This window comes from Mustela nigripes, chromosome 7 (assembly GCF_022355385.1).
Source record: "Mustela nigripes isolate SB6536 chromosome 7, MUSNIG.SB6536, whole genome shotgun sequence".
In the NCBI taxonomy this organism is placed as follows: Eukaryota; Metazoa; Chordata; class Mammalia; order Carnivora; family Mustelidae; genus Mustela; species Mustela nigripes.
The window spans coordinates 13715153-13741975 of NC_081563.1; the positions used below are offsets into that span (position 1 = coordinate 13715153).

The following is a 26823-nucleotide window of genomic DNA, read 5'->3' on the forward strand; positions in this document are numbered from 1 at the left end:
GTCACAGAATGGCCAGTGAGACTCTCCAACAGCTAGGATTCTGTGGGATATTATCTGAAAGGGAAAAGTAAAAGCAGGAAGAAACAATATGGGGAAACTGTTGGTGTTTTCACCTGTACAGAGATTGGAGTATTGTGCACAGAAGCATAAGTAAAAGGTCCCAGAGAGACTTAGGGAAAACTGAGTGCTCTTTCAGGGAAGGTGCAATCATATAAGATGAGTAAGTCTTGAGATCTAATGTACAGCATGGTAACCATGGTTAGTAGTACGTATTGTACACTGAAAATTTGTGAACAGAGTAGATTTCAGGTGTTCTCACCACACACACACACACACACACACACACACGGTAAGTGTGTGAAGAGCTGGATATGTCCATTAGCTTGACCATAGAAATCATTTCACTATCGAGATGGGTATCTAAACATCATGTTTTACTTCTCAGTAATATACAATTGTTACTAAAATATAAATTTTTAAAATTTTTGGCCCATTTAAACTCTTTGGCATTTCAATAGACTTGTTTGTTCTTCGTGAAAATCTTGGTGTGATTGGGTTGTACATCCCACAGGAAATGAAAAGCAGCTGAGATTTTTTTTTTTTTTCCCCAGGCTTCCATCTACCCTCTTTGTGATATTCCTTTTCTTCATCCCTCAGAATTTAAAGAATCTGTCCTGCGCAGTAAATAGGACAAAATAGAAGTGTCCTTGAGGCCAAGGTAGATGGACCTGCTGGGGCCTATGGGGCCAGGCACAGCGGCAGGGATGTCCCCGAGCCCCCGCTGTTTGCACACTTGAAAAGGGGAGGCCGAGAGCAGCTGTGTCCTGGAGGAGAGCCGCCTTCTCCATGGCCTTAGCCACCCCGTGTTCTTCCTCCGTTTCCCTTTCTCCCCACCCACCTTTCATCGTGCTCAGAAGCCCATGTGTGTGAAAAGCAAGAGAGGAATGTGGGTGGGTTGACTTGTATAATTAAATCCATGTTGCATCGTGTTCTTTAGAATTAATAAGGAATTCATCCCATTGAAACTCACCATGACATCTTCCCTCTGACTCAGATTTCTTGCGCTTTTCTCTCTTTTTCTTAGCTAAAAGCATTAGACATGGGGCTATGGTTCAAATTAGAATCCTACATTTCTCTTCTTCTTTTTTTTTTTTTTTAATTGAACTTTTCTGCTCAGGGAAGAGTTTAGTTTGTTTATATTTCATTTTTCTTCTATTCCATTTTTCTGCCATTGTCTTTTTTCCTTTCTTCTCCCAGAAAACTTGCTTAGAAAGGAGAAAAAAGGAAAAGTCTTCTGACAACTGCAAAGTTGGATAAAGGAGGCTGTCGGCCAAACCGAGACAATCCCGGCATCGTCCTTTGAGTTTCTTCACTCCCTGGGTCACCACACCTTTGCCCTCGAGCGCCCTGCTCTCACGGCTGTCCCCAGAGGCCACGGGGAGCCTTGTCGGCGAGAAGGGGAGAAACAAGGAACAAATGGTACCTCTAAATTCCTGGGTCATGTTGCGAAACACCTTTTTATTGCGGGTAATAATTTGACTTCATTCCCTTATAAAAGTAGATTTATGTGATGGATATGTGATATATATTTTTCTGCCACTGTTCTTGCAGGATAGTGGTTGTATCAGTTAGGATTAAATTCAACTGTGAGTAACATAAACCCGAAATAACAGCAGCTTAAACCTGATTGTCGTTTTTCCTTGCTCTTGTAGAAGACCAGCTGGGCAGCTCCTGGCTGCCTTGCGGGCGCTTTCCCTGAGGTCCTCGTGGGCGAGGCAGGCCCCGCCCATCAGGGCGTGGCCCTCAGGTTCCAGGTCCGGCCCGGAGTTAGGGCATCATCTTAAGAACCATCTTCTGGGGCGCCTGGGTGGCTCAGTGGGTTGGGCCGCTGCCTTTGGCTCGGGTCATGATCTCGGGGTCCTAGGATCGGGTCCCGCATCGGGCTCTCTGCTCAGCAGGGAGCCTGCTTCCTCCTCTCTCTCTCTCTGCCTGCCTCTCTGCCTACTTGTGATGTCTCTCTGTCAAATAAATAAAATAAAAAATCTTAAAAAAAAAAAAAAAAAGAACCATCTTCTGAACCATCCAGAAAACCATTCTTCCTTTAGAGGCTCTGCCTTTTGCGCACAACAGCATGCCTCAGTTTAGCCTCACGCATGAGGCTTGGGGCTAAGGAGGCAGGTGGGCACAGGGTGCTGGTCTGAGATGGGCTGCCTGCCAGATGTAAAAATCTGAGCAAATTCCTTCCCCTTGCCGAGGCTGTGTTTTCGCAGGTGTACAAATGGGCGTAATAACAGATCTCTTAGAGCAGGAGAAGGACAGGAGAAGATAGCATGCATGAAAGAATCAGCCCACTGAGTAGCCTGATAGCAAATACGAGTTTACTGGCTTTAAAATTTCTGGCTGTGTCGCTTTTCCATTTTCAGAGAAAACCAATCCCGTGTTTAAGGACTGCAGATTTTCCGTGAGTGAGGAAATCCCCCGAAGCGGGCTGTACGTTCTTCCAAAGTCACTCTTCTAATTAGAAAAGAAACCTAATGTGAACAAGGCAAACTCATGGCTTGTCCCACCTCCAAGGAAGCCGGATTCAGTCTTACTGCCATTTTGGGTGGGGGATACGGTGGCTTGATGGCAGGTAGCCCCCCACCCCCACTCCCTTCTGCTACAGTGTCTTTTAAACGGGAGGTGGAAAGACTCATTTGGTGGGTTGTGAAACCAATACAGTGGGTCATGACCAGCACTTTTTAATGGGAGAATAGAATGCAGTAGAATAGGTTAGAAAAGAATCAGGGCACATCACAAATGATCAATATATCATTTACATGAAACGGGTTTCATATTTATCTGTGTGTCTACATGCGTGTATTCTAGGTTATAAAGTAAAATCTATCTCTTAAAGTGATCTTGAATCTTGAAGAAGAGGAATGAAGTGGGGGAGAAATCAATCTACTTGACCCTGAAGCTTACCATATAGAGCCAGTAATTAATACAACATGGGATTTGCAGAGATAGATACATAGATCAATGGAGCAGAATGAGAACCCAGAAATACGCTTCCATAAATAAGCCCAGCTGAGTTTCAACAAAAGTAGAAAAGCAATTCAAATAGAAGAAAATTCAATTGACCTTTTCCATCTAAATGGCCCAAGTAAATCATCATCACATCTGCGTTTTAAGTAGCAGCAAGAAGACAAGAGAAGCAACTGCATGCCAGCTGTATTAAAAAAAAAAAAAAAAATACCTTGGAGCTGCTGCCAGGTCGTTAGTTCTGTCCCATTGCCCGGAATGTAGTCACACAGCCACACCACAACTGTCAAGAAAGCAGAAGCATGTCATCTGTATTCTGAACAGTCACATAATTTTATATTATTATGGATCAGTAAAGAAAAATAGACAATACGGGACAATTTCCTGTCCATCTGGGCTACACGGAGATGTGCGAGTGCAGAATTCCACCTCTCGTGGGCACCGGAGTGGTATTTCCACAGCACAGGCTTGACCCCAGGTTAAAAAACTCAGATGTCTCTGTAACAGACTCCGGGTAAAGTCCAAACTCCTCTGCAAGGATATTTAGGCTCTTGGGCGTTTGGCCTTAGACCAGATTTACAGCCATCGGCTGCCCACAGCATCCTCCCCAGGGCTGAGACCCCCCCACCTCTGTGTTCCCGCTCAAGCTCTCCCCTCCTCTGGACGGTTCTCCCACATGCAGGCTACCCTGCAGATCTGACAAAGGATGCGTCATCTTTGCAGGCCTCGAGGAATTGTCAGTTTGTCTCCCCGATGCCCTTCCTGACTCCTCAAACTCAGAAGGAAACTCCCTTCTCTAGGCTCCCATTACTCCGCGCGTACATCCACTATTACGGCTCTCACTTCACGTCTTACAGTGACTCGTCAATCTGTTTTATTGTTGTTGTTCTGTTTTGTTTTTGCTGTGGATGCACTGCTCCTCCACCACAGGGCCTATCCTCCTGAATTCTATTTCTGCGGATCTGGGAATCTCTCCATGCCTTTAAAATTATTTGTTGACTTATTGAGAGGTTTCTCAGAGTCAAAAGTAGAAAGAAAGAGGAAAGTATCTATTTCCAACAGGTGTGCTTTGAATGGACAAAGTTGTTACTACACAGGTTTTAGTTGAGAAGAAATAATCTGTGCTTAGAACTGCTCACAAAAGCTAGGATGATTCTTTGATACTTTGAGGTTTCTATTTCATTGTTGTGAGCAAGTCCCGTTCAAACCAGATCACAGGCAAGTCCCCTCAGACTTGATGTCCCTATAGTAGGAGCAGGATTCTGCTTTCTGCTTTCGGGAGAAGGATTCCTTCTGTTTTCAGCAGGTGAAGACAGAGTAGCAAAGACAACTTCAAAAAATATCATTACTCTTGTTATTTATTTGGAAAAAAATCCTCTTCTTTCTAAGGAAACACGTAAGTTTTATTCCTGGAAGCCATACCCTTTTTAACATAAAGAATATTTTATATTTTATTGTTATTTATGAATTTTTGCTGGGCATCCTTTACCTTCATAAATTTTATTTTGGAGGGAGGGTAGAAGACAAATGGGAAAATTTTGTACCTGTGGAACAACAGTGCCTGATTTCCTCCGCCCCCCAGCTCCTGGTGACGATCATTCTACACTCTTCGCAACTATTTGAGATCTCTCGTATAGCCGTAGTCATGCAGTATTTTTCCTTCTGTGACTGGCTTATTTCACTTACCATTATGTCCTTCAGGTTCATCCATGAAGTCACATAGGACAAGATTTCCTTCTTTTTTTTAAAACCGAGTATCTGTTGCACATCCACACCACATTTCCTTTATCCGTCGTCCACCGATGAGCATGCAGGCTGCTTCCACATCATGCGTTGAGAATAACGCATGCCTCCTTTTTTGAAAGAAATACCAGGTAACACTCTCACCATTGACATTCTTCAAGTGCCATCCTACCGGGAACTGGTTTCCTGAGCCTCCGTTTCTTAAAGCGTTAATACTGAGATCCCTTCTGGGGAAACAGTCTGTTTCTCAGACCTGCCTGCGCTCCTTCGCATTTCCCCAGCCTTCCAGTCGGATCGGGACCAGGTGACTGGTTTTAACTCATGGGCTTAAAGCAGTGCCATGCATCACCTCCCATCAGGAGAGGTAAGATCCAGTGTCTGCGTCTTCATTTTCGCATGAAGGACATGCATTCCAGATGACAGTTGTAAGACAGAGGAGGGTTTTACATAGATACGATAAAAGTCGGATGCGTGAAGTGACCAATAGAGGACTTTACTGTAACAGATACAATGAATACCCATGATTAATACGCTCATGGTGCAAGGTTCTAATAAGACTTCAACAAGTCATTTACATACAGACTTGGGCACCGTGTCTGCAAGAAATACACATCCGCCATCCGGTTAAAGTTAAGGTTGCCATTACATAATGAAACGGTTGTATTGAAAGAAAAGTGTCTGGACCACAGAAAAGCCTGGTTCTAGAGCTGGAGAACTTTAGACCTGGACACTGAAGTCATTTAATCTGATGTTTTCCAAACTTCTCAGATTATATACCCCAGGTTCATAATAGAAAAGACACATTTCTAGGCCTTGCCACAGTTACCATAAACAGAATCACAAAGGGAGGTTTTGATCCCAATTGTTTTGCTGGGTTTTATATGGAAGGAAGGTGAGTCCTAAGACATTAATGACTTTCCTGCGACCACAGACCTGATTGTTCAGCGTGCTTGGGACGAGAACCCAGCTTCCATGAAGTCTAACGCTTTACTTCTGGGCTAACATAATAATGTTCTAATAAAGTGAGGCCAAGACTGACCCTTTACCCCCCTTTCTCTGATAAATCATGTCAAGACCTGCAAATGATTTTACCCCTTAACAATGAAAAGAAGATGTAATTTTAAAATTACCTTGGATGTACAGTAAAAGCAGCATTCCCATAATCAATCATCCAAAATCACGGGGTTATTTGGAGCTATTTGAAGGAAAGTAAATTGAAAACATGTTGTTAAACAATGCACCAAAGAGTTATCAAATCATAAACATCTAGATTACTTTAACATGTTGATTATTTCATATTTAGGGTCTCTTTACAAAGTAATGCTGGCCATGAAGAGACCTGGAAAATTCAATGAATCCTTTCCTAAGTTGTTAACTGTATTAGGTTCAATCACTTGGCCATGTGGGAACATATGTTAAAGTTAATATATATATATATACATACATATATGTGTGTGTGTATATATATACACACAGATGCACACACATTCTTTTTGGAGCTATTATTCACACTTTTCACTAAGCAGAAGACACGGAGGCCTGTTATTAGGACATGTCTCTGAGGATACAGAAATAGCTCAGGGAGTGCAGTGGTATAACACTGAACACATTAAAACCTATCTGGAGCTTTGGAAATCAAATATACAGACATTCCATAATGACCCTTGGGTTTTAGCATAATTCCTGAACCTGAAAATTCATAACTAAATAATGGCAGCACATTTATGACATAAAATGCCTTAAACCATTTGTTTATTATTATACGTGGATTTTAAGTTTTATGTTTAAGAAAATGGAAAGCCTACCCTTTTTCCCCCTTGGAGAGGTGGTATACCAATTACCTTTGAGAGTCTTTGTTTTTGTCACTGGAAGAGAGCTAAACCAGGACTGAAATTTACATCAGGGCATCTATTTGGTTATCAAATATATGATCATACACTCTTGTTAAACTAAACCAAATTAAATTAATCTTTGTTGAAAAATAAATGATGTAATTCCTGGAGGATCCTGGTGTACTCCCAGGATGGTGGCCTGGTTCTCCTAAGTAGCTTGCGGAAGAAAGCAAAGTCAGAAATAGTTCTCAAAACTGAAAAGAGGAAATTGCTTTGAGTACAGCAGGTGTCTAGAAGGAGCTACTACCCACGAGTGATCTGTGATCTAAGGGGTCATCATTATAAGCCTGAATTATATCTGCATTCTTCCTGAGACCGGATTCAAAGATTGAACTCTAAAATTAATCTAGATGGTATTTCTTCTTGGAGTTCTAAAATGAGCCCAGGGAAGAGTGGAGTCATTCATCTGACTGAGAATCACAGTGCATCCCCTGACTTTCCTTGGAATGGATTCCTTATGTGGACACAATGCGAGTTAAACTGCATCTGGTTATTGTTTTTAGAGAATGTTGCTGAAATGCAAACTGAGCCTGTGTATCATGGGCTGACTTCTCGGGGCCTGTCCGTGGGAGAACCGGAATGGAACTGAGAGGTGTGACAAGCAGGCAGTCACCCCACGGACCTCTGTCCAGGTACAAGGGCAGTGTCACGGCCAGAAAGAACAAATGCAATGCACAGAGGACAGAGACACCTTCCCTCTCCTCGGGCTCTGGTAACGGCCACGAGACAGAGGGAACAATAGCAGCATGGTGGAAAAAAAACAGAATTGAAGATCAGACTCAGCTGAATCTTCACTCAGAATCCACCATGTAGGAAATAATGTTATTTTTGAGTGAGCTCTGTAATCTCTCTGAGCCTCAGTTCCCCTGTTGGTAAAGTAGGAATAAGAGTGCTTGCCTCATGGCCTTGTGGAATTAACAGGAGACTTTCTGCATAGTACCTGGCATCTGGTAGGTCAACAAAAAAACTGGAAAAAAAAAAATTGGTCAATCTCCAAAAACCCCATCAACAGCTAACATTTGAACACTTAAGATGTGCCCAGGAGTTTACTTCCTTTTGATGCCTGGCACACATCTGGCATTAGTGGAAACAGATAATTCAGTCCTAGGATGGCAAAACGATGGCTGAATCTCTTCAGTGGTGACCCTTTGGCCATGCAAAGAGAGACAGGAAGACTCGAGGGGAAAGGTATGTGTGCGAGTGCTGTGGCTCCCTGGGCTTCTCAGGAGAAGGCCCTTGTCTCGGCCCAGCCCCCTACTCTTCCATACCCCAAGGACGACTGAGTGTTTTGTGCTCTTGCCTCTTCTGGGGCCAGAGGGTAAAAACTGAAACACAAACTAAAAATGTCAAGTTCTATTCTGCTCCAGAAGCTCCCGAGGGCTGGGCAGAGGTTTTGCAGTTTTACCACAAGCATTTACAAGGGCCGCACACTTTGGCAGGACCGAGTCTCCAGATAGCCTAACCTCTGCAGACCCAGAACGCAGCTGAGTTTCAGGGGTCACGAAAGGGGGAGGTTCTGGGGGGTCCTGGAAAAGACTGATTCAACCTTGGTTCATCATCCTGCTATGCTCCAGCCCCCATGTAGCCGGGCTTGCTTGGTTTCTGGTTTCCAAAGGACATTTTCACACAGCCCTAATCCCAACCCGCCCTAATTTAAAGAAACAGGCACTTGGCATGCGATCCAGATAGATCAGCAGTTGCTCACATACAGCTGTGCACATCTGGCACACAGGTATGTGATTTTGCATGAAGATAAATTGTGTGGGGACCGAATGCACAGTTGTTAAACTAAAAATGAATCGCTTCTTGGAAGCAATCTTCCCACACAGCAGGACCTCTGGGTGAGCTTGATCCTTTTCATTAGGCTTTTTTCAGAAAGCACAGCCTCCTCCAAAAGGTCTGTGGGTGAAGGAAGGGGCATGCCCACACCTGCAGTTGGCTCTCTGCTGCTCCTTTCAAAGGAGAATTTGGACACGATCTCTGACAGCCACAGTCAGGCAGTCTTCCCGGGAAAGGCACTCAGAGTCCAGGACCCAACAAGAGGCCATGTGCTTCCTTGGTGCTGCTTCACTGTCCATAAATTACGTTTCATCCAGGGCCAGTTGTTCGGGGAGAGTCCTTCTGTGGACAGCTACTGAAGGATCAGGGCCCTTTATCAAACTTCAGGGGCCAAGAAATCTGCCTCCTTTGGGAGCTTCATGGAGTCAATGGCATCTACCCTGTGGGAACACCTTTCCCACAGTTCATGTACTTGTGGTAACTCATGAGATAACCCCATGCTCGTACACTCTCCAGATCTCAGAACTCCATTACGAGGTACCTCAATGGCACGGAGAAAACAGAAGGAATGAATCCTGAGCCTCGGGGACTCCATGAGGTACTGTTCTGACCCAGTGACTAAGGCTTGGTGTAGAGGTTCCATTCCAGGCCCAGTTTCACAATTTCAGCAATACGAAGTTGCTGGGTGTTTGCACCAATCCAAGATTTTGAAGGAGACTCTTCTCATCTTTTTTCTATGTGGTGGTAATACAAGCAATGGTCCAGCAAATTGATCTTGTTTCTCTCTCTCTTTCTCTCTCTGCCCCCATGTCTGTCTATCTGTCACTCAAAACAAACAAATCCAGTAAGTGGAAGGGAAATTGCAACGATTTTAGAGGGAAATACAATCTTCACATTATCCCACTTGAGTTACAGTGGTAGATTAGCCATAACATCCATTTCTGCAGTCTTGTATATGCTATGATTTCTGTCTATAATTTTTTTTTCCCTTTTCCTGGCTTGATGAAGCCCAGATCATCTTTATAGTTCAACTTGGGTCTCGACTGTTTCATTGCTCCTGCTCATAAGGGAGATGAGTTTATTCTCTGCACTACCATTATTCTCTGTGCACACCTGTCTACTAGCACCACACACACCAGTTTCGTGATCATCTGTTTATATGTCTGCTCTCCCACCATGCTGTGGACTCTCTAGAGCAGAATTGTCTAGTTCTTTCTGTTTCTGACACCTAGCCCTATTGAAACAACTTAATATTTAACAAATGCATACCAGTGCTATTTTTCCCTTCCTTGACATAACTTTATTAGGACCCAGGAATTCCCAGGTTGTGAATTCCATGATAACCCAGGATGAGAATGGAACATACCTGGAGCTGACCCAGAAACCAAACAGAAAACAGCCACATTTTGAGGTAGCCTGCAATTGCCAGAATTATCTAGAGGTCATGACAAGGGATAAAATAAGAAGGAACATGTGAATGAAAGCAGGACAGCTTTTCTTTGCTCTTATAGAAGAGAATCCTAAAAAACACAAATATTTTCAGGCCTTACTTCTGGAACCTAGGTGAGTGTGAGTGTAGAAGTACAAGCCACCATGAGAGTCAGTGAGGGTGTTCAAGACCAGCCACTACGAGAGTTCCCTGAAGGCTTCCAACCGAAGAACCATCAACAGTAAAGCTGCCCAACAGATTGTCCCTAATCCACTCCCCATTTTGCCCATTTGTCCCACCTTTGCCTTGGATTGGTAGTTTATATCTCAGAGTGAGCAAAAGCCTTGAAAAGGATGATCTTTTACAGAAACCAACATAAATTCGACACTCTTGTGGGAACAGAAAGTTGAGAACTGACAGCATATATGAGTCTGCTGATAAAAAGAAAAAAAAAAAAAGAGCGCATTTACCAGCTGTTTTTCCATTCAGTTTTTAGGAATAAAACCCAAATGTGCTCACCAAAATTAATGACTGATAAAATTGTCATCCCTCTCTTCCTGGTGGAAGCATTTTATCTCAGGGTCCAGTGTGATAATAAAAATCTCATGACTCTGTTAGAAAAGAGGGTTTCTAAGAAGAGTTTCTTGTGATATCTTACCCTGACACCTAAAACCTTGGTACTACCCAAGGTTGTCCCTTTATCCCTGTCCTTTACCTTAGACTTCCGATTCTCTCCTGCTGAGGCTCTATCCCATGATTCCCTAAAGCACCATTGCCTCTCTCCTGTCGTGGTCTGTGTGGGGGCTGGGTACCAGCACATCACAGGCACTCTCCTATTCTTTATACTATGTAGAGAGAGACATAGCCACCTGGAGGAGGGGGAGGAGAGAATCAAACTGTAGTTCTATTACTGTTTCTATGGAAAAATACATGTTGAAAATATAACTCTCAGAGGAGGTAACCAGATTTAACTAGAATTTTTCATCATCTAGAAACCTTCTGTACTCACTATGATAGCATACTACCCAATCAAAACCAGCCCACGCTCCCACTTGAGGGAGTAAAAAGCCCAGATGCCCACATGCAGCTGAATGATGATTTCCTGTCTACTTTATCCTGGCATCTTCAGAGTTTCTGTGCAATAAACTAAAAACGATTAAGGGAATCTCAAGAAGGCAAGAAGAAACTGATGGTTAGATGGAGAAGGGAATTGGGGTCTCACCCAAGTTTTCCTTTACCTTCTCTGAATTTCTTTCATTCCAAAATAAGGAAAATCAGCCAAACAAATCTGATGTGTTTTCAAAAATGTGTTCACCTTCTAGGATCGTCATAAAAAGTGTTTTTTACAGAACCTAAAAGGTATGTTTCCACTGCTATTATTGTAGCTTATTTTCCATTTTCAGGGACTTTGAAAGACACTGTTGCATTGGACTCCCTTTCAATCCAATTGGCAGCTTTCTGCTCCAGAACCCATCTGAGTCTGGGTGGGCCTAGCACTCAGAGCCAAATCTGTTTTCACATCGGGTTACTGATTTATTTAGCAGCTCACCAAACACTTGCTAACCGAAATAATCACCCATCTTTTTAAAACCTGCATTGAGAAATTTTCTCTGTAAAAGTTCAGTCTATACTGAAAAATCCTCACCATTCCATTGTTAAAAACAACTGGTCCACTATGAACTATTTTTTGAAAGAGTTCCAGGAAGATCTCATCTGTTGATAAGGAGATAGCAGTTATCGGCCAGCTTTGCTGGGCTGAGAGATATGTAGGGCATCTGTATAAGTTTCATCTTCCAGATTTTCCTGGCATTTATGACATTCTTCAATCTTTTCATCCAATCCACATCATTCTAACCTTCCAAAGCTAGTCTTTTTCCTAAGAAATTGAGGAAATTTTATAAGCTTCTTTCTTTTCTTTCCAGAAGTATCCTGAACAGGGTATATCTAAAGGCAAGGTATTTTGAGAGCCTGCCTTAGAAAGGAGTGGAGTCTGCTGCTGTCTGTCCCAAATGCCTAGCACCTAAGGAGCAAGACACCCTCACAGAAAAGGCCACTATGTGAAATGCTACTGGTTTTCTGCATTTGCTCTCAACTCCAGTCACGTGGGGTCCTGGTAACTTCTCACACGTGGCGCTTGACTCCCAGCAAACAATTAGGGACTCTTCCATATGAATCCTAAAGTAGGATGATAATGGAGGTCTCCTCATTTCCCATCATTTCTCTTACCTTCATGGCATCATCTTTACTCTTCTCTCAGCAGCAGTCAAAATACCCAAGACTGTGCCCCACACATCACTGTCAAAACTAGTTTCTGGAGGGAAAAAATCGGTAAACCCATTTGTGACAAAAGATGGATGACTGAAGGGACCTGAACAGAAGGTACAGGAGGGGGTAGCACCATAGCAGAGAAGAAAAGGACAATGAGGTTACCAGTGGTGGCCACTGGCAGAGGGAAGGGCAGAGAGCACTGGAGCCTAAGCCAACTCTGGGAGGGTTGTGAAACACTGTCAAGCGTGGCTGAGGAGAAGATCTGGTGTATTTGAGCCACTCAGTTCTGTTAATAAGCCTTCAGCAAGATCTCATTATGTTTCTTCAGTGAACCTAGTTCCTTATAACAGGGAGCAAGGGGACATCCTATCTTTTGAGGAGCAACCCCAGAACCTTCATGAGGAGACGTGTCATACGCCTCACAGAGAGGGACCACGGCCATTTGCCCATCTACTTCTGAGACACTCGGGCAGAAGGAGGCCCTCTGTGCTCTACTTTCTGAATGGGGTTCCTGTCTGTAGATGTCTAAACAAACAACACTGAGTGGAAATGCCTTGGGCGGGGTGAGGGGGATGGGGCAGGGACCATTCTTTAAGAATTTGGCTACTGTGAGGGCACAATCCATCATCTCCTCAAACACAGTTTAAAGTACAGTGTGTGGTCCTATTCCCTTGGGTCTTCCTTGGCCTAGAATTTAATTGAAGTCTGTAGGGGAAAAACTATGATGTGAAACAACTGGTCTGTCCCAAAGTGTATGTTTTAAATGTTCACAACTGCACAACCCATAAGCTAGTTTTTATTGATGACAAGCCCCAGTAAGAATAAACAAAGCAGAGGGCATGATAATAAACGGCATCTTCATTGTAGTAAACCAGGCAGACTGTGCTGGCCATGTTGCCTTCTGGGACCTTGCATGAGACAGTGTGTCTGCCCCTCAATTGGCAGTATGTGACCCAATCAACCCTGGGCCACCTTCCCATCAGACTACATAGTTACCCCAATCATCCCCAATTTTGATGAAGATATCCTAACCCTAACCCATCTGCCCAATGATGAGGGCAACATTCCTGAAAATGATAGAACCCATCCTCCACCATCCAAAAAGTCAGAAGCCCAGGGGCTTCTTCCAAATGGCAGCAGCCTCAGTGAAGCAGAGGAAGCCGGGCAGAATCAGGGATCCTTGTTGTAGAATGGGGTGTCTTCGCACCTGAGAAATGCCCGTAGCTAACTGATTTGGGGACTCGAGAAAGCACTTGAAACAATAATTTTATTGTTTCAATGAAACATCCATTTCAACCTCATTCTCCAAGATTGCCAGACTCGGGGAAATGCAGGAGACATACTTCAGGTGTTCATACCCATGTGAGTGTGAGGGTTCCTATGGCATCAAAAGATTTCAAAGCTTAGAGCTCCGATTCCCATTGTTGTGTGTGCGTGTGTGTGCGCGCGCGTGCGCGTGCCATTTTGTTTATTCCCCAGTGTCGGCATTTAAGTTTCTCATACATATGTGGAAAACACAATTTTTTTAGTCCACAGATATTTGGTTTGCACAAGTGTCCACAGATCATTTCTGCTAATTCTACGGTTCCCAGTGGCCCCTGGGAATCATGAAGCTCTGACGTTAGCTCCAATATTCAACCAGGCATAACAACGTTTCTCATGATACATTGTGAAGACTGAAGAAAAGTTAAGGTTAATGTGAACCCAGTAGGTGAATATGAGCTGGAACAGCTACTTCCAAAGGTGCTGAGGATAATCAGGCCAACGGGACAGGGCCTCTAATGAGTAACTATAGGCTGTATCCTTGGTTGCCTCCTCCCCCACCTGTGACCTCCCACTGACTCAGTGCATGAGCTGGAAAATGACATTTCTGCGTTCTGAGCCTCACATTCTTCATACAGGACATGGTAGGTGAGATATGAGATAGAACAGCAGTTCCAAATCTTCTTTGATTTATAAATCTCATAGAAATTTTTGTGAATGCTGAGAGTCATCTTTCTGGGAAATAGTTATATGCACAATGTTTCCCTATAATTCAGGGGACTTGTGGATTTTCTGAACCCATAGGAACCCCTCTGGGTGGTGACTCCTGAGGTACCCCCCAGCATGGACACTGTGGTTCTAGAGGGTCATACTCAAATGCCCATGGAGCCATAGTGATTTCACTTTTATTTCAAGCACCTCCTTTGCAGAGATATAATAGGAACTGGTTCCAGGGAGGCATCTGGAAAGCATGTAGCATGACCTCCAGCTGTGTTCAGTTTCAGTTTGTTCCAGCTGGTGACCCTGCAGTGCTCTTTTTCTTCCCCGACCCAGACATGCTCTGTCTCCCTGGCTGCCCTGTACCTTCTCTGGCCTTGTAGGAATGATTGTGCCAAAGGCAAGATGACTCCACCCAGAAAAGAGGCCTTATAGCATTGTCTCATATTCGGACAGCTTCTGCAGCTGAGGCAAAGCAGTTCATCCCCTCTTCCTTGATTTGATTCCCATGACTTGCGGTTCTTGGATTGGACAGCACAGATACAGAACATTCCCGTCCTCACAGAAAGTTCTACTGAACACCAGTGATCTATACCTATGTTCAGTTAATGAACAAAATTCACCTGAATTTTGAAAATATAGAAGCAAATAAGATGAGATCCAGCTCTCAAGGTGCTCATGGGGAAGAGGCAGACCTGCCATGAGGGAGGGAGATATTCGAGGCAGAGGCAACAAACAGCATGTAAAAAGGCACAAAGGTCTAAAAACATTGCATGTTCAGAGCATGGGGAAATTTCAGGGGGTTCAAATGCAGAGTCAACATTATCTATTGAATAAAGAGTGGTGAGAGGGGCTGATAAACCAAGGTGGGAAGACAGACAAGGGCCAGATCTGTATCCCACGCTTATTTGGTATTCACTGTATAAATGGTAATTCTTGTACAACTTGATACTTAACTAGCTTTGATTTCCTCAAGTGTGTTGTCTTGGAATCAAATTCTCCCATCTCTGTCAGAACCTTATTATAGAGCCTTATTACGGATTTAGATTCCTGAGCTCTGTCTTCTCTGTGACTTGGCTTGTCTTTCTTCTAGGCACTTCCCCTTGGGCTAACACCTCCCATTACCATATCACATGGTCACTGGGACATAGGACATATGAGGTAAGCTTGGGCGAAGCTAAGCTTCTAGAAGCTCCGAGATATACCTTAAATTGACAACAAGGAGGATGGTGACAAGGAATATGAAATAGGATGATGCCCAGAGAGAAACACTTAGATGGTCACAGAAGGAGGTTGAGGGAAAGCCAGTGGAAAACAACAAGAACAGTTGTAGAGTATAAGAGGTAATCGGGCAGCGCATCATCTCGAAGACTGGACACTTCCCTTCGAATATACAAATCGCTCCATCTGTGGCTGCGATTCATTTCTGTGTGGCTGTCCTCAAAGCATCACGGCCACCTTTAAGGGGCACACCATGAAACCATGGCTACCATTTCAGAAAACATGACTGAACATCCGAGGAGTGTGGAGGCCTCGCAGCATTCAGTGGAGACTAACCTCATGGGTCTGATCCTGACTCTGGAAGATTCCTTACAGATTTAAAGCCCTTCCACTGCTATCACCTCCTGTGGTCTCAGCATACCCCTGCTAGGTAGATAAGATCAGGTTTGTTATCCCAGTGTCACGGATGGTAAAACTAAAGTCCAGAGATATGAAGTCACTTCCTGATTTCACAGCAAACTAGGGAGCTAGAGCCAGGGCTCTTATTTTCAAATCTAGGCCTTGAAACGCAGTCTCAGAAGGCAAGTTATGTAATTAGATCAGATTCTCCTAAAATCAAATTTCCCAGCACATGGGGATGAAACATCCAATCTGAGGTTAAAAAAAAAAAAAAAATCACTAAATACTATGAGGCCCTTGACGATTGCATGTGGGTAAAAACAGGCACAGTACTCGAAGGAGCTCAAAGCCCTAAGCACTCCTCTTAATGATCAAAAGAAGCCGGAAACTGATTTCTTCTGAAACTCATCAAGATTTCAGGTGGCCATGTTCCCTGTTACAAAAGAGTAAGGAGGATCTTATGAGTTTTAAATGTTCTCTAAAAAGAACGGAAACAAAAGTGCACCTATATCTTATCCCAATTCAGTGGATCTAAGAAGTTTGTGGCCAAAATCACGGTGGCTCACGCTGAGCTGGTTGCTACAGAACAAACACTAAACAGAGACGTCTGTTTTGAGCCTTCATCGAAATGCAACTGCATAATTGCAAATAAATCTCAGCACATGCTGGTTTAATTAATGGCAAATAATAAGATAACAGTCACAATTGTGGGGCTTAACCAACCATACAGTAAAACATACATTTGTTTTCAATTAGAGTTAAAATGTATCCAGCTGAATACAGCTTAAGTGGTAATTACATTCTTTACAAGTTGCTAATAATCCCTGGAATGGCCACTCTAATAAAAATTTGCCTCTAATGGGTACATGTCCTGCTTCCTCACATGTCAAGGCCAGTGAAGTCATTGGGGCGCCAGCAGCCCAATCGTCTATCTGGGACTTTAGACTTCTGTCCAAAGCCCACACATGAACCACTCTCTGTGTACTTAACATGGGAAGCAGCATGGTCATTTGATTGTGGTTTTATGCTCTTTCCCAGGAATGCCTCCCAGGGGAAATTCTGCTATTAGTGAGTGGCTATTTGTCATTTCCTATAAGGTGAGGCCTTCAACAGACTCCACAAAAGAACGCAACGGGCCCCAGTCAGCCATCCTGGCTATAGGGACTTGACTTGATCTTGAGATAGTCACTGACCTCCTTCCAGGACATCAGTCTTTGTTTAACGGGTGGGTGGTTGTAGGACTGGCGTGGCCACAGCATTCCAATCCAGGAAAATATGTCTGGGTGCACACACAGCTTGATAAAGTGCTTTTAATGTTAATGAGTCAGGGAAAAAAATCTGAGGCTCTCATTATATGCCCCCTTTCTTTTCTCTTCTCCCAGGACTTACTGAGCCTGCTATTAGCCATGCTTTTCTAAAGGGAAAGGTAGAAGGTTATGCAATAAAGAAACATAAATAAATGGAAATGGAAAGAGTCCAGAAAAACAGATGGCAGAGAGGTGACCGCCCTCACAGCAGACTTGATCCTCTATCTAGTAGCCATGGCCAGGCTTGGCCAATTATTAGTTTTGTATATAAATTCAGAAGGTAAAGTTGGCCACTTTCCACTCCCAATTGTTCCCATCTTTAAATGAGCCCTTCCTCCTTCACTTGTCCAGCCCACATCCGAGAGGCTGGTGGTCGACTGTTGCGGGTTGTACATGGTCTGGCATGGAGTGACTCTGGGAGATTGGACAATTACTGTCTCCTCTTTGGGTCTTCATCTTTTCATCTTTTAATAATTGTAAAGGTACTTCTCTGACAATAGTGATTCCATGAAATTATATTTCAGATTAAAAAAGTCTTCTCACGATTGACAAGGTCTAACAACCCAGTCTTTCTATGGTAGTGACTGATTTGTTGGTAGAGTTCCTGACTCTACTCATTACAGAAGTAGATTAGGAGAGATGTATTTAAGGCTTCCACCCACCTCCTACTTCTCAGATTCTGTGACGGTTTTGTCTAGCCATAATTCACCCCTGCCTTCTTGCACCTTCTAATAGCAGGTGCTCAGGCTTTTTTTTTTTTTTTTTCATTGACATATAACTGACTTACTATATTACATTAACTGGTGTATACAACACAGTGATTTGACACACATATTGCGAACCTGGAAGGGAGTGATACAGCCACAGGGCAAGTCATCACCGTGGCTGCAAATTCCAGCCGCATGCCAGGCAAGTGCTGGAAAACTAGTACGGTGTTGGTTGCTCCCTGCTTCTCTATGCTGACTCCTCCACTAACTCCCCAAACCGCACCCCTATGATCACCACAGAACATGGCGGCTCTCACATTGTCCCCAACATTATCCCACCCACTGGGATTTAATTTAGTTCCCATTTGAATCAGACTCTATTCATTACATAGATTCTAATTTGGACCAGACTGAACTGTCTCATGCCAAACAATCTTTTGAGCCTTTTTTTCCCCCACTGACCCCCAATACATACTCAGAGCTTCAGCCAGACAGGATAGCTCATACTATTAGTTTTCTAGTGCTATATAACAAATTACCACAGACTTGGTGATTTCAAAAACATCTCTTGGGGTGCCTGGGTGATGCAGTCTATTAAGGGTCTGACTCTTAGTTTTGGCTCAGGTTGTGATCACAGGGTTGTGATCTCAGGGTCATGAGATTGAGGCCTGCATCAGGCTCTGTGCTCAGCACAGAGTCTGCTTAAAGACTCTCCCTCTCTCTCTCTACCTGCCCCTCCCCCCACTCTCTTTCTTTCTCAAATAAGTAAATTAGCCTCTTTAAAAAATAATAGATAAGGAACATCCCTTTATTATTTCATCATTTCTGCTGATCTGGAATCTAGACCTGTCTTAGCTGGATCCTGTCCTCAGGGTCTCATAAGACTCCAGTCTGGTGTCCTCGATGCTGCTCTCTTTTCTGGAGGTCAGGGCCCTTTTCCAAGCTCACCTGTTTTTCTGGCAAACCGCAATCACTTGCAGTTGTAGGGCTGAGATCCTGCTTTCTTGTTGACTGTTAGCTGGGAAAACTCTCCAGACCTTGAGGCCCCAAAGTTTCTTGCCAAGCAGACATCTCACAAATGGCAAGTGACTTATTTGAATGCATGATTATCACTGTATTAACTCTATAAAATAATCTAATCAGGAGTGACATCCACCATTCTGACATAGTCTTTTGGCTAGAAGCACGTCATAGGTCCCACCTGCACTCAAGGACAGGGAGTTATACAAGAGTGTGTTTCATCAGGATCCATCTTAAAATTCCGCCTCCAAAGTTATCATTCGCAGAGCACTTTTCTTACCCCTTTTCGACAAACTTTACCTCTCCCTAATAAATGGCTTCACGTTCTCTGCCAGTCCCTAAAACCATCACATTCGTAGATAACTAAGTTCGTCCACCTTCCCATCTGGGCTTCCATTGCATGTATAATCTCCTAAGCTCATTTACTCATTAGAGTTTACAAGATCTTCTCCCCAGAACACGCACATCTTCTTCAGAGGAGGGATTACATTCACTCTCTTGTCCCCTTCCCACCCCCTCATGTGTTTTATACATAGGCGGTAGCTGGCAAATAAATGCAAGTGGAATTCGATAAATTGAACCAAATAAATTGCACCAATAAATTGAACCAAAGCATAGAATTACAGACTCTGCAAGGTTGGAACAGAGCTTTGAGGTCAGCTAGACCAAACTTTTTCCCTTATTGCTCTTGGCTGGAGGTTACTGGCATTTCTTCATGTTTCTATGTCCCATCTGCTATCAAACATTTTTATGACATTTATTTCCTCATTATAGTCCTTATTGTGCTTTTTTAAAATGTATCTGTGAGGCACATGAGAGTTGGAAATTCTCCCTCCTCTTGCAATCCTTCCTTCCCCGAAGTCCCAGCCTCCCTATGCCTGTGACGGCCTCTCAGGCTCCTGAGACGGCATCACTCCCCACTTCCCTCTATGTCTCTTCTGTCTCCTCCACACCTCCATCATCAATTTCAAACTTCCTGCCCTGACATTCAAGGCCTCCTTACACTTTGAGGCTGTCTTTATCGCCTCCCTTATTTTCGCTGTGTCTCCCTCCCTAGCTCCCACTCCAAGTTTCTGGGCATCCCTCCAAGTTTCTCCATATTCCTGGAACCATCATCCTCATGCTCCCCCTTCCCGATTTCCCCCATCATCTGTCAAGCTTTCTCTCATTTCTCTTATCTCCCCCCTAAAAAATTTTGAAGGAACTCTCCTTTGACACAATAAGCAGATGGATATTTAATGTTCTATTAGCAAATGTTCGGCAATGGCTGTTAACCATTGAAATATACACAGGACAGCTGAGATAATACCTTGATGTTTGCAACAACGAATCATAGGCAGCTTCCGATGTTGGATGTGGTGATGTAGGAAGGAAGCCTGCAGTGGAACAGATTTAAGTTGTCTTGATTTGCCCATGAGACTAACTCAAGAAGATGGGAATTATTCGGGACGTGCTCTATCACTCTAATGGGTCTTTCATCATTCTAGCTAATGGCAGGCTAGGCCATGGAGGTATTTTTACAGTTAGTTCTCATAGTTTACCAGTTGATTTGGGATAAATATTGAACCCTCCTATCTCCTATACTCATTTCTATACTTCCAAATGGTGACAGTCTTAATGATAATACCTAGTGGTGTCAGTTAAATAACATGTAAAAAAAATTGTAAAATACATGTAAATGACATGCTCTTTCCTTGTGGCATTTCAGCCTGCAACTTGTGTCAGGTGGTCAGTTGTGATTAACTATGGGAGAGCCACTTCATTCCCTTGGGACTTCGATTTCTTCATCTTTAAAACTGGGGTAATAAATTCCTGTTTTATAAATCTCAACAAACTGCTTTGAAAATACCACAAGAGAAAAAACATGGACTTTTTACCTGGGAAATATGGAAAAATATCATTTGCATCGTGGCTGGCAATATCACTGTCCCCATTAAGAAGTAGCATGAGCAAATAACATAGAAGACATGGGGAGATGGAGAGAAAGGAGTTGAGGGAAATTGGAAGGGAAGATGAACCATGAGAGACTATGGACTCTGAAAAGTTACCTGAGGGTTTTGAAGGAGCGGGGGGCGGGTGGTAGTTGGGGGAGCCAGGTGGTGGGTATTATGGAGCACTGGGTGTGGTGCATAAACAATGAATTCTGTTATGCTGAAAAGAAATTAATTAATTAATTATTTTAAAAAAAATAAAAAGAAGTAGCACGAGCCACCTAAATTCCTATTCTGTTTTCTCTGCCTAGAATTTTCTCCTCCTCTCCTCTTTCCCACCTTACCTGACTCATTACTATTCATATTTCAGATCCCAGGGGTCCTCTCATTTCCTCCCAGAGCATCCAGCCCAGGCCAGCCATCCCTGGAGTTCTCATTCATTGTAAACCCCAGTGCATTGACAGGGGACTGCCAGGGCCTCCACCTGGGAACACCCACCCAGAGATTTATGTTTAGAAGCTGTCACGACTTGACTTTGCCCAATAGCAGGGAAACATCTGAACACAATCCTTAATTTCTCTCCAGTTAATTTCTCTCCAGACTTGAGGGTTTCAAGTTCCTGGTTTCCTAGATGGCTTCTATTATTCTTTGTACTTGTGACCCATGGGCCACAAGCATTGCTACACTGGTGCGTTATTATATTTTAATTCTATAAAAATAAGTTTGTTTACATAATGATGATTTTTGTTACACAAGTGTATGCCATTCTGAGACAGATCTATAGAAATGAAAACACCTAGTTAAAAATCACCAAATTCATAAATTTAAGACGATTTTGTTTGACATCTTTAGATCTTCTTTTTCATTGAAGATGCTTTCCAAATTGAATACTTCCAATTTTATTCATTAACAAGGCATTTGAACCTCATTTTACTGACTTTTTTAGGTGAAATCCTTTTGAGAGTTTCAAAGCTTCGGGCAGTCTGATGTGGAAGTCTCTCACAGCTATCTTTCTTTTATCTTTAATCTTATTCTTCTGTTACTTGTGTTTAATAGTCACAGATTCAAATCATCAGCATAAAAATAAAATTTATCTCTACAGTTTCCTAGTTTATCCCTCACTTTGTAGTGAGGCAGAAAGAAAAGACAAACCATATTATCTAAATATGTAGATTTTTTTTTCCCCTCTCCAACCTAATTCCCTTTATCTCCAAAGGCAGTGGCTATTTTATAAGCACTTGGAATCAAATTTTCAGGGTTTAATCCGTCAACTTGTCCATAATATTTCTGATTCTATTCTAGTCTAGCCTTCTTTTACTTTTCCAAATTGTTTTTTATTTACTTTTAAAATTGCAGTAAGAGACTCATTTTTCATGTCATCGGTTCATTGTCATTCACACCCTCTTTCCACTCTTCTCTCCCCCCCACTGTGTCTTTAAATGAGGTTAGGGCATAATTTGCTAATTTGAAGATTTCAGTTACCAGTAACTGAGTAACAGAAACTCTGTGCCAGGCTGTTCCTAATTCTCTTTAAATAAGGCAATATTTTTGCAGCTCTAAATTAGAATCAATTTTTTTTTTTTTAACGTAAGTGTGGTTGACACACAATGTGACGTTAGTTTCAGGTGTAAAACATAGTGAATCAATTTCTCTATACTTTACACTGTGCTCACCACAAGCATAGCTACCATCTGTCATCACCCAACGCTATTATGGTACTTTTGACTGTATTCCCTATGCTGTGCCTTTTATTCCCATGACTTAGTCATTCCATAACTGGAAGCCTGTGTCCATAAATTAACATTATTTAAAATATTAATTAGAAGCTTCCTGGACCCTCAGTATTTCAGAAAACTCAGGGTTCAAGACGCCTTACTTAACTCAATGAACCCAAAGCTCCAGCTTCTGTAATTACTGGATCCAGAAGCCGGAGGAGAGAAGCACCAATCACCAGACAGCTGGGGCTACTGCTCTTCTGTTGTTCGTAACAATTACCACCCACTGACCAACTGAAACAACACTATGATGCCACAGTTTCAGTAGGTCAGAGGTCTGAGCACAGGGTCATTGGGTTCTCTGCTTGGGGGTCCCACCAGATAAAGTCAAGGTAAGGCCAGGTGGGACTCTCAACAACCTAAACGCATTCAGGTTGTTGGCCAGATTTTAGTTGCCTGCAGTTACTGGTTGTTAGACAAGGGTCTCCATCTCCTTGTTGGTTCATCTGTCCACCGGCATTCCCCCTCCTGCTTCCCACCTAGCCCCTGCGTCTTCAGAGCAGCTGCACTCCCACTCCAAATCTCCCACCACCCCTCTGCTTTTAAGGACTCATGGGATTACATCAAGCCCAGCTGGAGGATCTCCCTGTTTTAAGGTTAACTGTGCCATACAGCAGAACACAAAATCGCAAACATGATACAGCATCATATTTGCAGGTTTGGAAAATTAAGTCAGGACCTTTAGGGAAGAAGAAGGTCATTTCAAAAATTTCACCTACCACCCTGAGGCATGTTGTGTTCTGGTCTATGAGGAAACTTCAGACACCAAGAGATACCACGCAGAAGATGACACCTCTTGAGAATAGAAAGACCTTGAGCAAGAAGTTTCCAGTAAACAAACAGGAAAATTTTTAAACTGCGTTGATAAATGTCCTGCAATTGTTGTCACAATCGGACTATAGGAAAGGCACAGATAATTCAACAAGGAGAGAAAGAAGAAAGGAAAAAAATAAACAAATTTTTGGTAGAAAAATTCCAGAAATACCAGGCCTGATTTTGAATATACTGACATAAGCATGAAGAAACAGATGAGAAAGATGAGCCGCGAAGGGGAAACCATGCAAGGGAGTAGAGCCTGGGAGCCCAGAGAGCCGGGAACGGATGGACACAGAACAGAGATTCCTGGACCAGAATTCTCAGATGAAGGAAAACACCAAGTAAACAAATACCCAGCTCAGAGCCAGCAAGCTTCAAGGCTGCGAAAGTTCCAAGATCCAGAAAAGGGGATAGTGATGGGAAGGAGCAACCAGGACATTTCACTGTAGCCCCATCTAGTAGATTATAAGGAGAGAATCATATATTAGCTATGAGTGACACAGCAGAAGGATCCAATTAAAAGAAGATAGAGGCAACAGGTAAGAAAATTAGATATCCTACACTAGGTGTCTTATAATCTTCAGACACTCTGGTCACTACAGTTATATGCCTTTACCTTAAACTTAATTATAGAAAAACAAATTGTAAAATATTAAAGATGATAAGAAGCCTTAGGGATTGTCAAGTCCAACCTCTTTTCACAACCTGGCAGGTCAAGGACCCAAGAAGGCAATAAACATGTCTAGGTCAAGAATAGCCAATTCTAGGGATCTCAGCCCTCTACTTTCCAGCCCAGTGTTCTTCCTAGTGCAGGGGACTACAGTCCTCTCTTTTAATAAGTAAGTTAGCTAGGAAGGGTGGGTGGCTCAGTGGATTAAGCGTCTGCCTTTGGCTCAGGTCATTATCTCAGGGTCCTGGGATCAAGTCAGGGTCCTGGGATCAAGTCCTGTGTCAGGCTCCCTGCTCAGCAGGGAGTCCACTTCTCCCTCTCCCTCCACCCCTCCCTGTGCTCATGCTCTCTCTCTCTCTCCCCTTTCAAATAAATAAATAACATCTTCAAAAGAAAATAATCTAGGCATCAAAGATAAATCTTATGCCATTTAGTGAATAGCATCTGAAAAGGAGGTTTTGCCCAGGGTTGGATATTTTTTAAGAAATCACTGTGGGTTGCCTCTTTGTTTTCTTGACTGTTTCCTTGGCTTTGCAGAAGCTTTTGATTTTGATGAAGTCCCAAAAGTTCATCTTCGCTTTTGTTTCCTTTGCCTTTGGAGACATATCTTGAAAGAAGTTGCTGTGGCTCATATTGAAGAGATTACTGCCTATGTTCTCCTCTAGGATTCTGATGGATTCCTGTCTCACGTTGAGGTCTTTTATCCATTTCGAGTTTATCTTTGTGTACAGTGTAAGAGAATGGTCGAGTTTCATTCTTCTACATATAGCTGCCCAGTTTTCCTATGACCCTGCCATTGCACTACTGGGTATTTACCCCAAAGATACAGATGTCGTGAAAAGAAGGGCCATCTGTACCCCAATGTTTATAGCAGCAATGGCCACTGTCGCCAAACTATGGAAAGAACCGAGATGCCCTTGAACAGACGAATGGATAAGGAAGATGTGGTCCATATACACTATGGAGTATTATGCCTCCATCAGAAAGGATGAATATCCAACTTTTGTAGCAACATGGACGGGACTGGAGGAGATTATGCTGAGTGAAATAAGTCAAGTAGAGAGAGTCAATTATCATATGGTTTCACTTATTTGTGGAGCATAACAAATATCATGGAGGACAAATGGTGTTAGAGAGGAGAAGGGAATGGGGGGAATTGGAAGGGGAGGTGAACCATGAGAGACTATGGACTCTGAAAAACAATCTGAGGGTTTTGAAGGGGCTGGGGGTGGGAGGTCGGGGTACCAGGTGGTGGGTATTAAGGAGGGCATGGATTGCACGGAGCACTGGGTGTGGTGCAAAAATAATGAATACTGTTATACTGAAAATAAAAAATAAATTAAAAAAATCACTGTGGGTCTTCTTTTAGTATTTTTTTTATAACCTCATACTTCTTTGTTCCATGCTATTACTACTCCTCCTTAAGAATAGCATTCATTTTAGGGCATCTGGGTGGCTCAGTTGGTTAAGCTTCTGACTTTTTCTTTCAACTCAGATCATGATCCCAGTGTGCTGAGATCAAGCCCCACCCAGCATGCAGCCTGCTTAAGTTTCTCTTCCCCCCTCCTTAAGCTCCTCCCTGCCTCCCCCCAAAAAAGAATTGCATTCATTTCTTCATGCAGGGAATATTGGAATAAAGTTTTAATTTTAGTTCAACTATCAATGGCTTTTAAATAATGAAGATATCTGTGTTGGACAAGGTAGGTCTTAAATTTAACCAAACAATTATCTTTAAATAATGTTATAGGTTAAAATAAGTTTATCCTTCATCAAGAGCTATTAGCTTTGAAATATGGATTATAGTGAGGAGATGTGGAGTCTATATACGAATTCATACATCCACTCAGCAAATACCTAGTTGTATGAGAATACATAAGACCCTCCATTGTTGGGCCTCAGTTCCTCACCTGTGAAAGGTGAAGTAGTAACAGACTATTTCTACTCTCCCTTTCAGTGCTAAAAAACAATGCATCGAGGAATACACAGGACAGTTATTGGTCTGCACACTGCACACTTCCAGGGAATGCCATTCTCACTGCAGCCTGTGTGAATGCCCCCCACCCCAGAGTTGTGGAATACAAACACTACAATGTCACCTACAGTGTTATGTGGGGAAAATGCATCTCAAAAGGGAATATCACAAAAAAATTGGAAGATGATATTAGACCATCCAGCCCCAAAAGAATCATCTCTGATTCGGCTACAATTCTCCAGAAATCCCCTGTGTTGGCTGAGAACAATAGATACTCCTTTCCATTCTGGCTGAGAAAGAGATACCGTTGCTATTGAGATACCGTCTTTATGTAGTGAGAATCCTGCTGGATAGCTGTAGGTCGGGGCATGGGAAAGAGCCCAACAAAAGTTGGAGAAAGGGGAGTGTGGTGATGAGCTCAGATGTCTAAACATAGATAGATGAGAAGCCAAAAACTGAGGAGGAGATTAGCCAGGGAGCAGTCCAGTGAGGGGCTGTGTATCCTGTAGGCATGGTGACAAAAAGCAAGAATTAAAAATGCTCAAAATTCATCCAGCCAATTTTATTAAGAATAACATTTTCTAACTAAAAAAAAAACTTGAGTTAAAGGCATATCTCCACAAGTGCATGTCTTTTGATATGGAGTCTTACAATGACCAAAATGGAGTAAGTCATACACCGTAAAGATTCTTCTTAGATTTTAAATTTACCTTGGGCAATCAGAGTACTGGTGACAAGACACTCAAGACCTCCATTCTAAGACAGGCCTGGACATTAACAGAGTTATGGGTTAAGGGGGATAGAGGCAGGGAGAGAGAAAGAGAGATCTAGAAAAAAACACTTCAAGGATATTTTTGCAAATTTAATTTTATTTTAATATTCTTTAGTTG

General features: G+C 42.8%; 1 long non-coding RNA gene across 1 annotated transcript; it reads right to left on the minus strand.

Moving 5' to 3' along the window:
* Positions 1 to 2415: 2415 nt before the first annotated feature.
* Positions 2416 to 3496, minus strand: LOC132022224 (uncharacterized). Its single transcript, XR_009405549.1, has 3 exons — positions 3398 to 3496; positions 3239 to 3307; positions 2416 to 2514 (listed from the first exon to the last, which is right to left on the minus strand). It is a non-coding gene; the product is annotated as an uncharacterized LOC132022224 (long non-coding RNA).
* Positions 3497 to 26823: the final 23327 nt, after the last annotated feature.